Source organism: Felis catus, chromosome X, assembly GCF_018350175.1.
Source record: "Felis catus isolate Fca126 chromosome X, F.catus_Fca126_mat1.0, whole genome shotgun sequence".
Lineage (NCBI taxonomy): Eukaryota > Metazoa > Chordata > Mammalia > Carnivora > Felidae > Felis > Felis catus.
This window is the reverse complement of record NC_058386.1, coordinates 97,107,543-97,118,646: the sequence shown is the minus strand read 5'-3', so window position 1 is coordinate 97,118,646 and position 11,104 is coordinate 97,107,543. Positions and strand designations below refer to the sequence as shown.

General features: G+C 51.8%; 1 protein-coding gene across 2 annotated transcripts in view; it reads left to right on the top strand.

Annotated features, from left to right (window-relative positions):
• Positions 1-1,738: 1,738 nt before the first annotated feature.
• KIAA1210 (KIAA1210 ortholog) overlaps positions 1,739-11,104 on the top strand; it is a 55,639-nt gene continuing 46,273 nt past the window's right edge. Inside the window, exon 1 of one of the 2 annotated variants that reach the window (XM_045050823.1) lies at positions 1,739-1,852. The gene's annotated coding sequence lies outside the window, so the exon portion shown is untranslated. The remainder of the gene's footprint in view (positions 1,853-11,104) is intronic. The other variant, XM_045050822.1, reaches the window with a different exon arrangement.

The window sequence follows — 11,104 nt, the reverse complement described above, 5'->3', positions numbered from 1 at the left end:
TTTCTTCTTTCTCCGAGTTCAGGGAAGCCAGATTCAGAAAGGCTGCCAGATTACGCCCAGTCCTGCAGGGTTGAATGATCCCCCCCACTGAATGCGCACACAGGAGAAGCCTTGACCTTTCAAAACCTCCATTTCTCTCAATTTAAAAAAGCCAAAAGCCTACATCTGCATTGGCTTTGCCTTTCACACTCTCACCAAGTGCTTTGAAAGTCAAAATATTGCAAACTGTTGCCTCTGCATGTCAGATGCCAGGGCGGGGACACCTGTTTCTTGAAGCGGGGGTGGGAAGGATGCCCTACAGGGCAGCAAGCATTAGGTGGCATTCGCACTCTCGATCTCATTCTTACGGTCTGATCAGCGAATCCAGGCAATGTAAATAAACCGTGTTAGCACATGTACACAATCTTTGCTGCGGACTTCTATCTGAAGGACTCGGAGATTTCACAATTTTAAGGATATTCATGCTTTTTTCTTTCCTTCCTTCCTCCCTCCCTTCCTTCCTTCCCTACCTTCTTTTTTTCCTTCCCTTCCCTCCTTCCCTCCCTTCCTTTTTTTCTTTCTGTCTCTCTCTCTTTCCTTTCTTCTCTCCTTCTCTCTTTCCTCCCTTCTTCCTCCTTCTGTTTCTTCTTTCTTTCTTCCTTCTTTCCTCTCTTTTTCCTCCCTCCCTCCTTCCCTCCCTCCCTCCCTTCTTCCTCACTCTTTCTTTTCTTTCTTTCTTTCTTTCTTTCTTTCTTTCTTTCTTTCTTTCTTTCTTCTCTCCTCTCTCTTTCCTCTCTCTCTTCTTCCTTCCTTCCTTCCTTCCTTCCTTCCTTCCTTCCTTCTTTCCTTCCTTCCTTCCTTCCTTCCTTCCTTCCTTCCTTCCTTCCTCCTTGCTTAGGGTGTATAAATCATTTTCCTTAAGATTGAACAAGAACGGCTTGGACGGGTCAAAAATAGTGTTCAGACTGAGGTGGAAATGTATGCAGCCTTGCCTGCCTCTCTCTTCTCCCCTCTGTCCCTCCTGCCCCCCTTCTCCCTCCCCCGCCCCGAAGCCTGCAGAATCAAAAATGCCAGAAAGTGCTTATTTACATGGCCTTCCCAAAGCTGTTGCGTGTCCCCCTCTGCCTGGGTAAAGGCCTCTGCTAAGTCCTTAGGGCTCCTCGCCCTCCTTAGCCCTGCAGGGACACAGACGGCCTAAGAGCACCTGGCAGTTTGCACCGAGGATGCTGTGGTCGCGGGAAGTCGGAGGCAGAGGAAAAAGGGGAGTTAACAGTTCCCAGTCCTGTAAGGAACAAGCCCAGCCCTTCTGGAACCTCGTTCAGAAGACAGCGATAGAGTCCTCGGAACAGAAACTTTATCTGGGTTAGTGCATCAGCCCGCGGGCATCAGAGCGGCCCCACCTGCCTTCCCCCCCGCTGCGCGCAGCGCCGGCCCCTGAGCGGGCCCTGCGGCTCCGAGGCGCCGTGGCTGGGTTCTACGGCCCCCCGAAGACTCCAGAGTAAGTGGCGGGCGCAGTCAGGGCTCCGACTAGGCTCCCCGGAGCCGAGGGTGGCAGAGCCCTCGGCCTCCGCCGCGGGGACCGCTCGCCGCCCACAGCACCAGCGCGGAGCGAGTCCGGGCCGGGCCGGGGCTCGAACCCGCGGCCTCGCGCCCGCCGCCTGGGGGCAGCACGCTCGGGGAGCCTGGCGCAGGTGGGCGTGGGTCCGCAGACTCCGTCCTCCCCCAAACTCCTCCCCCCCCCCCCCCCCCCCGCCCCGCTCCGGCAGCCGGGCGCGCACCTGCCTCGCCTGAGTCCCAGGGAGCCCGGGACCGGCCAGAACGCAGGACGGTTTCTCCGGGGCTGTGGCGGTTGTGGATTCATTTCCTCGCCAAGGTGAGGAGGGGACTCCCCGAAGGGAAGATGTCGCCCAGCGGTAGGGATGCACGCGGCAATACCCTTATTCCCGGAGTCCCCTTCCCTGCGCGGGGGTGATGCCCAACCTCTCGGGGCGAGGGTCCTTTGCGGCACTCGTGCAGCCTCGCCGGCGCCAGCGTGTGTGATAAATGGCTCGAGGGTCTTGAGAAGGGACAGCTGCACGAGGACGATGTTTATAAACCAGGCGGGTTAGGGAGAGAGACGGGGGCAAAGCTACAGGTTGCAGCTTGCACGTGTCCAAGCGTAGCCCAAGTCGTCTTGAAATAAAGCACCCCATCGATCTGGATTTTACAAGGTTAATTTCCTTGACTAGTAGCCCCGTTAGAATAGCCTTCGCAGTAATCATTCAGTTAAAAGAACGGGCTTCGGTTCCACGGAAGCATTTCCTTCTGGCCCTAGTCAGCAGCCAGCGGGACTGAAAAGACAGATATTGGGGGTGGGGAGAAGCAGGGGCAAAACAGGAGACAGAAGGACAGAGACGGAGACATCAGCGAAAACGGATCCGGTCGTAGGGTTCGTTAGCGGGCACGCGAGGGTACACGATTCTTTTCCATTTTCATTCGTGAAGCTGGAACCTGGAATCACGGCCAGAGATTCACCTCACTGGCTGCAGGTCTCCAACAGCTGAGGGTTGCAGGGGTGCACTTGGCCCCGGCCGTGCTCTCTCCTCTCGTGGAAAGGCATTTCTGTAGACCGGGACTGACAGCCCCTGACCTGCCGGCCCAAAGCACTGTTCCGTGTGATTCTTTGCGGCCCTCCATTTGGAGTGCTGAACGGAGGTGGTTCAGACACGGAGGTGTGCGTAGACTGACTGCCCCCTTTTGCTGCCGCTTCAAAACTGGTACCGGGCGCCCCCGGGTAGACGTCTACGCCTCTGTGTAATTCCCCGGAGCCCCAGATGACAGAGAGGTCGGCGGGCATGGCCGGGCGCGCCTGGGAGGCCAGCGAGATAGAGCCATTGCCGTGGGAGGTGATCATGGCAATGTCATTGCTCCCAGGCGAGCGTCCAGCCCTTCTTCCCCGGGCGCTCATATTAGATTCTCCTGTTTGCGGCCGAATGACCAGCCTTCCTCAGGGCCCCTTCATCCTGATGTCTGCTTTCCGTGGAGGGGATCAGGGGGAGCCTGAGGTCGTTGGGGGTGGACAAGAGACACTCGTGGACCAATGGCTACTCCTGTAGCCACAGTTGAAGGCCTGAGCTCATCAGACGGCTGAAGAGATGGGAGAAGGTACAAGAAGGCATTTAAGGAGGTTAAGGAGCCACAGCCTCTGTGAGTAAGTGGCTCGGAGTCCCTCGAAGGACCTAACAGGCACAGAGGCTCCGTAGACGTTCCAAAATACTGTGTACCTGCTCCGGAGCAGGCTTTGTGCTCAACACTGGAAGAAAGTTTGCCTTTTTTTTTTTTTTTTCTGGAGCCAGGCCACAAGCACGTGTTGAAGGCATGCTCTCGACTGAACCGGGACACCCTTGAGAAGCTTTTGCAAGAGGTGGGGTGGGAGGTATGAGCGCAGGAGGAGGGAATGTAAGGGAAGACCGGAGCAGATGGAGGAACCCGGGCCAGAAATGGGAGAGCCGAGAGGAAGGAGGAAGGGACGGAAAGAGAGCGCGGGATTTGGATGAGTGGAGACACCGCGTTAAATTTGCCCGAGTCGCCTTCGTTTTCCCGAATATGTTGCGCGCTGGACGGTATTCGGCCTCCCAGCTGGTGGAGTTTTCCCAGGGCTCCCTCCCTCCCTTCTTCCTCCCTTTCTTTCTTTCCTTGGCTGCCCCCTCCCCCCACCGTAAGCTTCGCTTCTCTCCCACCTTCCGTCCCCCAACGGCCCCAACAAGGGGGCGTCCTAGAATCACGGCTTGGCCATATCGGGAGGGTTTGTAGCCTTTCGAGGGGCCCCGGTAGGCAGGCTTTGGAAGTTGAAACGCAGGGTGGAAACACAGGCTTGGCTCAGGTTCCTGTCCAGATCACGCCTGGGGTCGCGATTTTACCCGTAGGTGGGTGCCTTTATTTTATGAGTCGGAGGTGTTCGAGGTGTTTGGCCACTAGGGGAAATGGCTGTGTTCGGAGCCCGATGTGGGTGGGACTTGAACTCACGAACCGTGAGACCACGACTGGAGCCGAAACCTAGAGTCGGACACTTAACCAGCTGAGCCCCCCACCTCCACTCCCGGCGCCCCTAAGTCCTGTTACTTTTATGCACATGGTATGACAGCCGGTGACAGCGGGAATTTATCAAGGGATCAGTGAAAATGCTTACTGGTAGAAGGGAGAAAATACTAGTAGTCTTGCCGTAACTACGTGCCCGTGAAGGAGGAGACGGGGGAAAAGCAAAAGAACTTGCCAGAAAAGATCCCCTAATGGTGGCACGGGTGAAAATGCCTTTATTTTAAGGGTGAAGAAGTTGGACCCCAAAGATGTTAAGTGATTCCCCTAGACCAGCACACTGCCACCAGTGTGGGCTCCAGTCAGGGCTCCCAGACAGGGCTCCAGGGCCTGTCTCCCGGTCAGACTGACAGGCGATGATGGATTATTCCCGACAGCGCGCGTGTCCATGGGACTTCAGTGCTTTTGCGTCACTCTGGTGCTTGGTGGTCATCTCGGGGAGCGTGCCGGGCCGGTGGGCCCCTCCTATCGTACTAGTGGGCTTCTCCTCATCTAAGGACAGGAGCCGGCAAGGTGAGGCTTAGCGCCTCGGCGGGAGGGCACCTGACCGACCAGGGCCCCTGGCACCCAGTGCTAGAAGAGGCCTGACCCCGCAGATCCTTCCAGTAGCTGAGTCTCCCACTGTCTCCCCGTTCCACCTGCCTCCTGTGCTCCTGAACGCAGAGCCTGGCCCTGCATGAGCTTCCAGCTGGGGAGGCCAAACGTGAGCCGGCAGAAAGCACCAGAAACGTGTATCCACAGCCCCCCAGCTTAGACCCGACTTCCACTCCTCGCTGGAATTGTGTAATGTGGTCATTAGAGACCCCGGAGGCACTCTGCTTCCTTCTCTTCTTTCAGGTTTTTGTTTGTTTGTTTGTTTTCCTTCTAGTTTTAGAAGAAAGGCTGTTAACTCCAGTTCTTTTTGTTCTTTTAAGTTTATTTATTTTGACAGAGAGAGAGAGAGAGAGAGAGAGGGAGGGAGGGAGAAAGAATTCCAAGCAGGTTCCACACTGTCAGCCCCGAGCCAGACTTGGGGCTCGAACTCACAAACCAGGAGATCATGACCTGAGCTGAAATCAGAGTTGACGCTTAACCGACTGAACCATCCAGGCACCCCGGAATTCATTATTTTATTCATTCATTCATTCATTCATTCATTCATTCATGTATATATTTTTAAAACTTATGTATTTATATTGAGAGACAGCGAGCACAGGGGAGGGACAGAGAGAGAGAGAGAGAGAGGGAGAGAGAGAGAGAATCCCAAGCAGGCCCACATTGTCAGCACGGAGCCCGACGCGGGGTTCAAACTCACCAACTGTGAGATCATGACCTGAGCCGGAGTCGGACGCTTAACCGACCGAGCCACCCAGGGGCCGCTAAAATGTTTAACTCTGTAAAAAGTCATTAGGAGGAAATGGTTTTAAAAGCTTCTTTTTTTTTTGTTTTAATTTTAAAAAAGCTTTTGGAGATTTCTCAGAAGATGTAGTTGGCAGGTTTAATTTGGTCTTTAGCAGCATTCCGAGGGTTCCATTTGCTGCAGGGAGGTTTCGCTTCCTTGGGAATATATTCTAAATGTGGAAAAGTGTATGATTTCATCAGTAGCCAATTTCAGCATTTTCTATGAGAATGCTTAATCCTTTGCAAGCCTTTCTGTTGGGCCCACTTGGGCGTTTGGGGGATTCTTTCATTAATTTCTCAAGTGGCACAATTTTTGGTTGTTTGTTGTTTCCGGAAATCCGTAGCCAAAATGTAATATGCAACTGCTTCTGTCATTTCCTAATTGATTTTTTTGCTCTAACGTTCTTCTAGGTTTATAAGCCAATCTATTTTTTTTTTTTTTTTAGAGCGAGAGAGCACGAGCGAGGGAGAGGGGGCAGAGAGAGAGAGAGGCAGAGAGAATCCCTGGGATCATGACCTGAACGGAAATCAAGAGTCGGACGCTCAACTGACTGAATCCCAGACCGATCTGTTTTTTAAATCTTTCCTTTCCAAATTCATAGTTACGGTCGGCGGCTAGGAAGTTTGAGGAGCTGATCGTACAGAACATTAGAGTAACCCCCGGTTGGCATCTCCACTCGGGTTCTGCTTTAAATGGCTTTACTCTTTTCATGAAATCTCCAATAGCTATGAAAACCACCCACTCAATGCAAATTGCTGTAAGTCACGATTCAGTAGGAGAACCGAGGTTGGGTGAAGTAGCTTGTTTTCAGAAGGCCAAGTTAAGGTCCGAAAGAGTTGCCGTTCGTTCGTATACCTTACTAACCTTAACCCACAGGCTCCCAGCAGGGACACGGGGAGTGATTTTGCCCCCCTCCCCACCAGGGAGCTTTGGCCCCGTCTGGAGACACCTTCAGTTGTCACAACGAGGGGGAAGGCGTGCTACTGACATCTAGTGGGTAGAGGCTAGGGATGCCTCTGAACATCCTGCCGTGCTTAGGAAGAGGTCCCCCCCCCCACCGCCCCCCCACAACAAAGAATTTTCCAGCCCCCAGTGTCAGTCGTGTCAACCTTGAGAAGCCCTGCCTTAAAATAATAACACGTGACCAAAGTTGTGGTCTGAAGAGGAACACCCTAAGTGTTTACTTAGACCAGCAACGTCCAATAGAAGTTTCTGTGGTGTTCTCTGTCTGTTCTGTCTGGTAATGAGAAGCACTAGCCACCTGTGGCTACTGAGCATTTGCAGTGTGGCTAGTGTGACTGAGGAACTGAGTTTTGATTTTATTTCATTTATTTTTTAAAATGTTTATTTATTGATTTTTGAGACAGACAGAGAGAGAGAGAGAGAGAGAGAGAGGGGACAAGTGTAGGAGGGGCAGAGAGATTGGGAGACACAGAATGTGAAGCGGGCTCCAGGCTCCGAGCTGTCGGCACAGAGCCCGACACGGGGCTCGAACCCACCGACCGTGAGGTCAGGACCTGAGCCGAAGTTGGACATTTCACCGACTGAGCCACCCAGGCGCCCCGTGGGCTTGAAGTTAAATAGCCCCATGGGCTGAGTGGCTTCCATATTAGACTCAACTTCAGCGGACTACCACTTTCTAGCTTTATGGTCTTGAGTCATCGAAGCCTTCCGAGCCTCAGTTTCCTCATCTGTAAACTAGGGGTAATAATGGGACCCTCACGGCATTACCACAAGCGTGCCTCTTTGGGCCTTGGTTTTCTCATCTGCCAAATGGGAATAATAAAAATGATCATCACAATAATGCTACTTCCCTAACGGTCTATGTCAGAGAATTGCTGGGAGGGTCAAATGGCTATGAAGTGGGTTTTGTTTTTTTAAGTTTATTTATTTATTTTGAGAGAGAGAGAGAGAGAACAGGGGAGGGGCAGAGAGAGAGAGGGAGAGGGAGAGATAGCACCTCAAGCAGGCTCTGTGCTGACAGTGCAGAGCCAACGTGGGGCTCGAACTCATGAACTGTGAAATCATGACCTGAGCTGCAACCAACCAGGAGTCGGATGCTTACCCAACTGAGCCACCCAGGCGCCCGGAAGTGGTCTGAATAGCACAAAGCCCTCTGTAAGTGTCACATTTATGGTATGAGTCTGCACACAAGAGTGCTCTTTTTTTAGACGGCACAAAATTCCTGCCTCGGTAGCGTCGCCTTAATATTGCAGATGACGTGGGGAGGTTGTGTCGGAGAGCAGACGGAAACCGGGAGCTCTTCACGACGTCGGGTCCTCCTCCCTCTGTCACCCAGTCAAGCGTGTGGCAGGAGAGTCCAGGAGCCACTCTAAGTGCGCGCAGAAGCTTGGCATTTGGAGTTGGGGGGAGAGACACAACATCCGAAGCAGGCTCCAGGCTCCAAGCTCTGAGCTCCAGGCTCTGAGCCGTCAGCACAGAGCCCGATGCGGGGCTTGAACTCAAGAGCTACAAGATCATGACCTGAACTGAAGTCAGATACTTAACCGACTGAGCCACCCAGGTGTCCCTGTTTAGTCCTTTCTTGAGAGAAGGAAAGAGGGAAAGGATTCTCTGTGCTGGGCCACTGTCATGTCCGGAAGAGCAGGCTGAACTGTTCAGGGACAGGTGAGGACAAAGGACAGAGCACCAGGCTCTGAGGTGGTCACAAGTATAGTGTTAATGAGGGACGTGAGCAGCCTCACCTGAGCCTGGGGGTTCCCTGAAAGAAGCCATCGTGCTCTGTGTGCTCAGAGAGAGGCTTTCTGGGGACAGTGGGTTTCCTAGGCATCTGGAATTTATTTCATTAAAAAATTTTTTTTAATGTTTATTTGAGAGAGAGACAGAGTGTGAGCAGGGGAGGGGCAGAGAGAGAGGGAGACACAGAATCTGAAGCAGGCCGCAGGCTCTGAGTTGTCTGCACAGACCCCGACTCAGGGCTCGAACCCACAAACTGGGAGATCATGATCTGAGCCAAAGTCCGGGGCACCTGGGTGGCTCGGTGGGCATCTGGAATTCAAACTCAAGCCGTATCTGTGGCCGGTGGGCCCAGTGGCTAATAACGGGCAAAGGGCAGGGGTTGGATCCAGCTGGCTTCGTGCTCACGCAGCCCTGGGCCGTAGCCCTCGGTGCCGATGGTCACTTTACAAAGCGGGCCACCAGGGGCGTCCTGGAGAGTGTGGATAACTGCAGGAAGTCTTATCCCGTGCTTTCGGGACACTGACGAAGAACAGGGGCCATAGGTCATTAATACCTTGGGAGAGTAGTCATGAGAATAGCTTACATGTACTGAGTGTTTACTATACGTTACGCTCATGCCCAGAGCCTTCCGTGAGTTAGTTCACCAAGTCCCCTGTGAGAGCAGGACCCTTCTCTTTTTTTTTTTTTTTTGCGCCCTGTTCTGATCTCTTCTTAGCACATAGCAGGTGCTCAACAAACAGTTCTTAAACGGATGAGTCCTCACAGGTAGCCTATGATGAAGGCACTGCTCTTAGCCCCACTTGACAGAGAAGGAGGTTTAGATTTTGAGTAGCTTGGTGACTTGCCCAGGAAGCGTAACACCTACTCCCTCCGTCTCCCAAATTCTGTTCGCAGACAGATTCATTACGTGGCTGAGGAAACTGAGGCATGAAGAAATGAGATGACTTGTTCTAGGCCACACAGCTTGTGAAGGTCTTCGTTGTTTGAGGATCTGTCCTTAAAACCCTCAGAGCTTTCTAGGGAGAGGAAGAGTTCCATCTACTGGGGCCCAGGCTAAATGGGAAAAAAATTAACAAAGGGCTCCGTATGGTTAAGGCAACTTACTTGAAATTTTTTTTTTTTTTGAAAGGAGAAACAGAACATTTTACTCCTCAAATTTGAGCATTCGAAGCTGTTTTCCTTGTCGCAAACACAACAAGATTATAACAATATCGTTCAGTTATCTGCCATAGCGTACGAGGGAGGCGTTCAAAATAAAGAACAGAAACAAGAAAGGACAGAGAGAAGTGATACAGGCGTGGGAACACCTAGATAGGGGTAAGGAAAGAGCAACAAACGGTAGGCACTGTATTTCAGAAAAGATTGTTGCGTTTTTACATCAACCGGCTCCTTATCTCTTATTTTCTGTCCTGTGGGCCCCAGGGGCCAAGGCCCGGCCCATATAAGCTGTGGGTCGTGTCACCTCCCCACCCTCCTTCAGATCGTGCTGCATCAAATCTTCCTTTGCCCTAAACCCAAATGTTCCGGGGGAAATGGACAGAGAAGTAAGTCGGAGGGAGACTCTCCTGACGTCCATGGGGGGGTTGGGGAGAGGAAACGGTCCGGGGAGCCCGCCGGCCTACCCACATGTTAAGCAGAGCCTCGTAGAGAAGGCGGGGAACGTCTGCTCCCGTGAGTCTACGTCAAGCATACGGACGAGGCCTCTGTGTTAGTTCACTGTTCATTTGTGATACTTGGGGGGGGGCGGGGTCTCCAGTCCCCAGTCCCCACTCCTCCTCCGTCACCTGTTGTTGAAGAAGATCATTTTGCTGTGACAGGTGATGAATGTTTGTTTCTCCTGTGCCCGTGGCTCCAGAAGTCAGTTGTCAAAGATCCTTATTTCGTGCAGAAATGGCCTGCGTTTGCTTATTCCAACTTGGAGGAAGCAGGGAGCTCTCTGATTCGAAAAGATTTTTTAAAAATATGTGTTTTGGGGGGAGGGGTGCGCCTGGGTGGCTCAGTCAGCTGAGCGTCTGACTCTGGGTTTCGGCTCAGGTCATGATCTCCTGGCTTCGTGGGTTCGAGCCCCGTGCCGGGCTCTGTGCTGACAGGGCGGAGCCCGCTTGGGATTCTCTCTCCCCCCTCTCTCTCTGCCCCTCCCTCGCACTCACGCTGTCTTTGTCTCTCTCGAAATAAATAAATAAACTTAAAAAAAAATAAATGAATAAAAATATATTTTTTGAAAGGGAAGAAATAACGAGTGGGCAGGTTTAAGTCAAATCTCCTGCAACCCTGTGCTTTTTATTTTTGCTCTTTTTTTAAAATTGAAGTGTAATTAACATACAGTGTTATATTAGCTTCCGGTGTACCATGTAGTGACTCAACAATTCTATACGTTACTCAGTGCTCATCGTGGTAAGTGTGCCCTTAGTCCCCTTCATCTGTTTCCCTCCCCACCCCCTACCTGGCAACCACCGGTTTGTTGTCCGTCTTTAAGAGCCTGATTTTTGTTTGTCTCTTTTGTTTCTTCGTTTATTCTTTTGCTCTGTTCCTGAAATTCCACATATGAGTTGAGTCACTTAGCATAATGCCCTCTACGTCCATCCATGTTATGGCAAATGGCAAATGGCAAGATTTCAGTTTTTATGGCTGAGTAATATTCCAGCGTGTGTGTGTGTGTGTGTGTGTGTGTGTGTGACGTCTTCTTTACCCATTCATCTCTCAGTCGACACTTGGATGGCTTCCCTATCTTGGCTCTTGTAAATAATGCCGCCATAATTATAAGGATGCGTATGTCTTCTTGAATTAGTGTTTTCATTTTCTTTGGGTAAATACCCAGTATTTACTGGGTAAATACCCAGTACTGAATCGTATGGTGATCCTATTTTTATGTTTTAAAGGAAACCCCATATTATTTTCCACGGCCTGTGCGTTTTTAAAATGGCAAGAATAGCTGAGGTTTCTAAACAATCTGAAAGTAGGAGAGTTTTC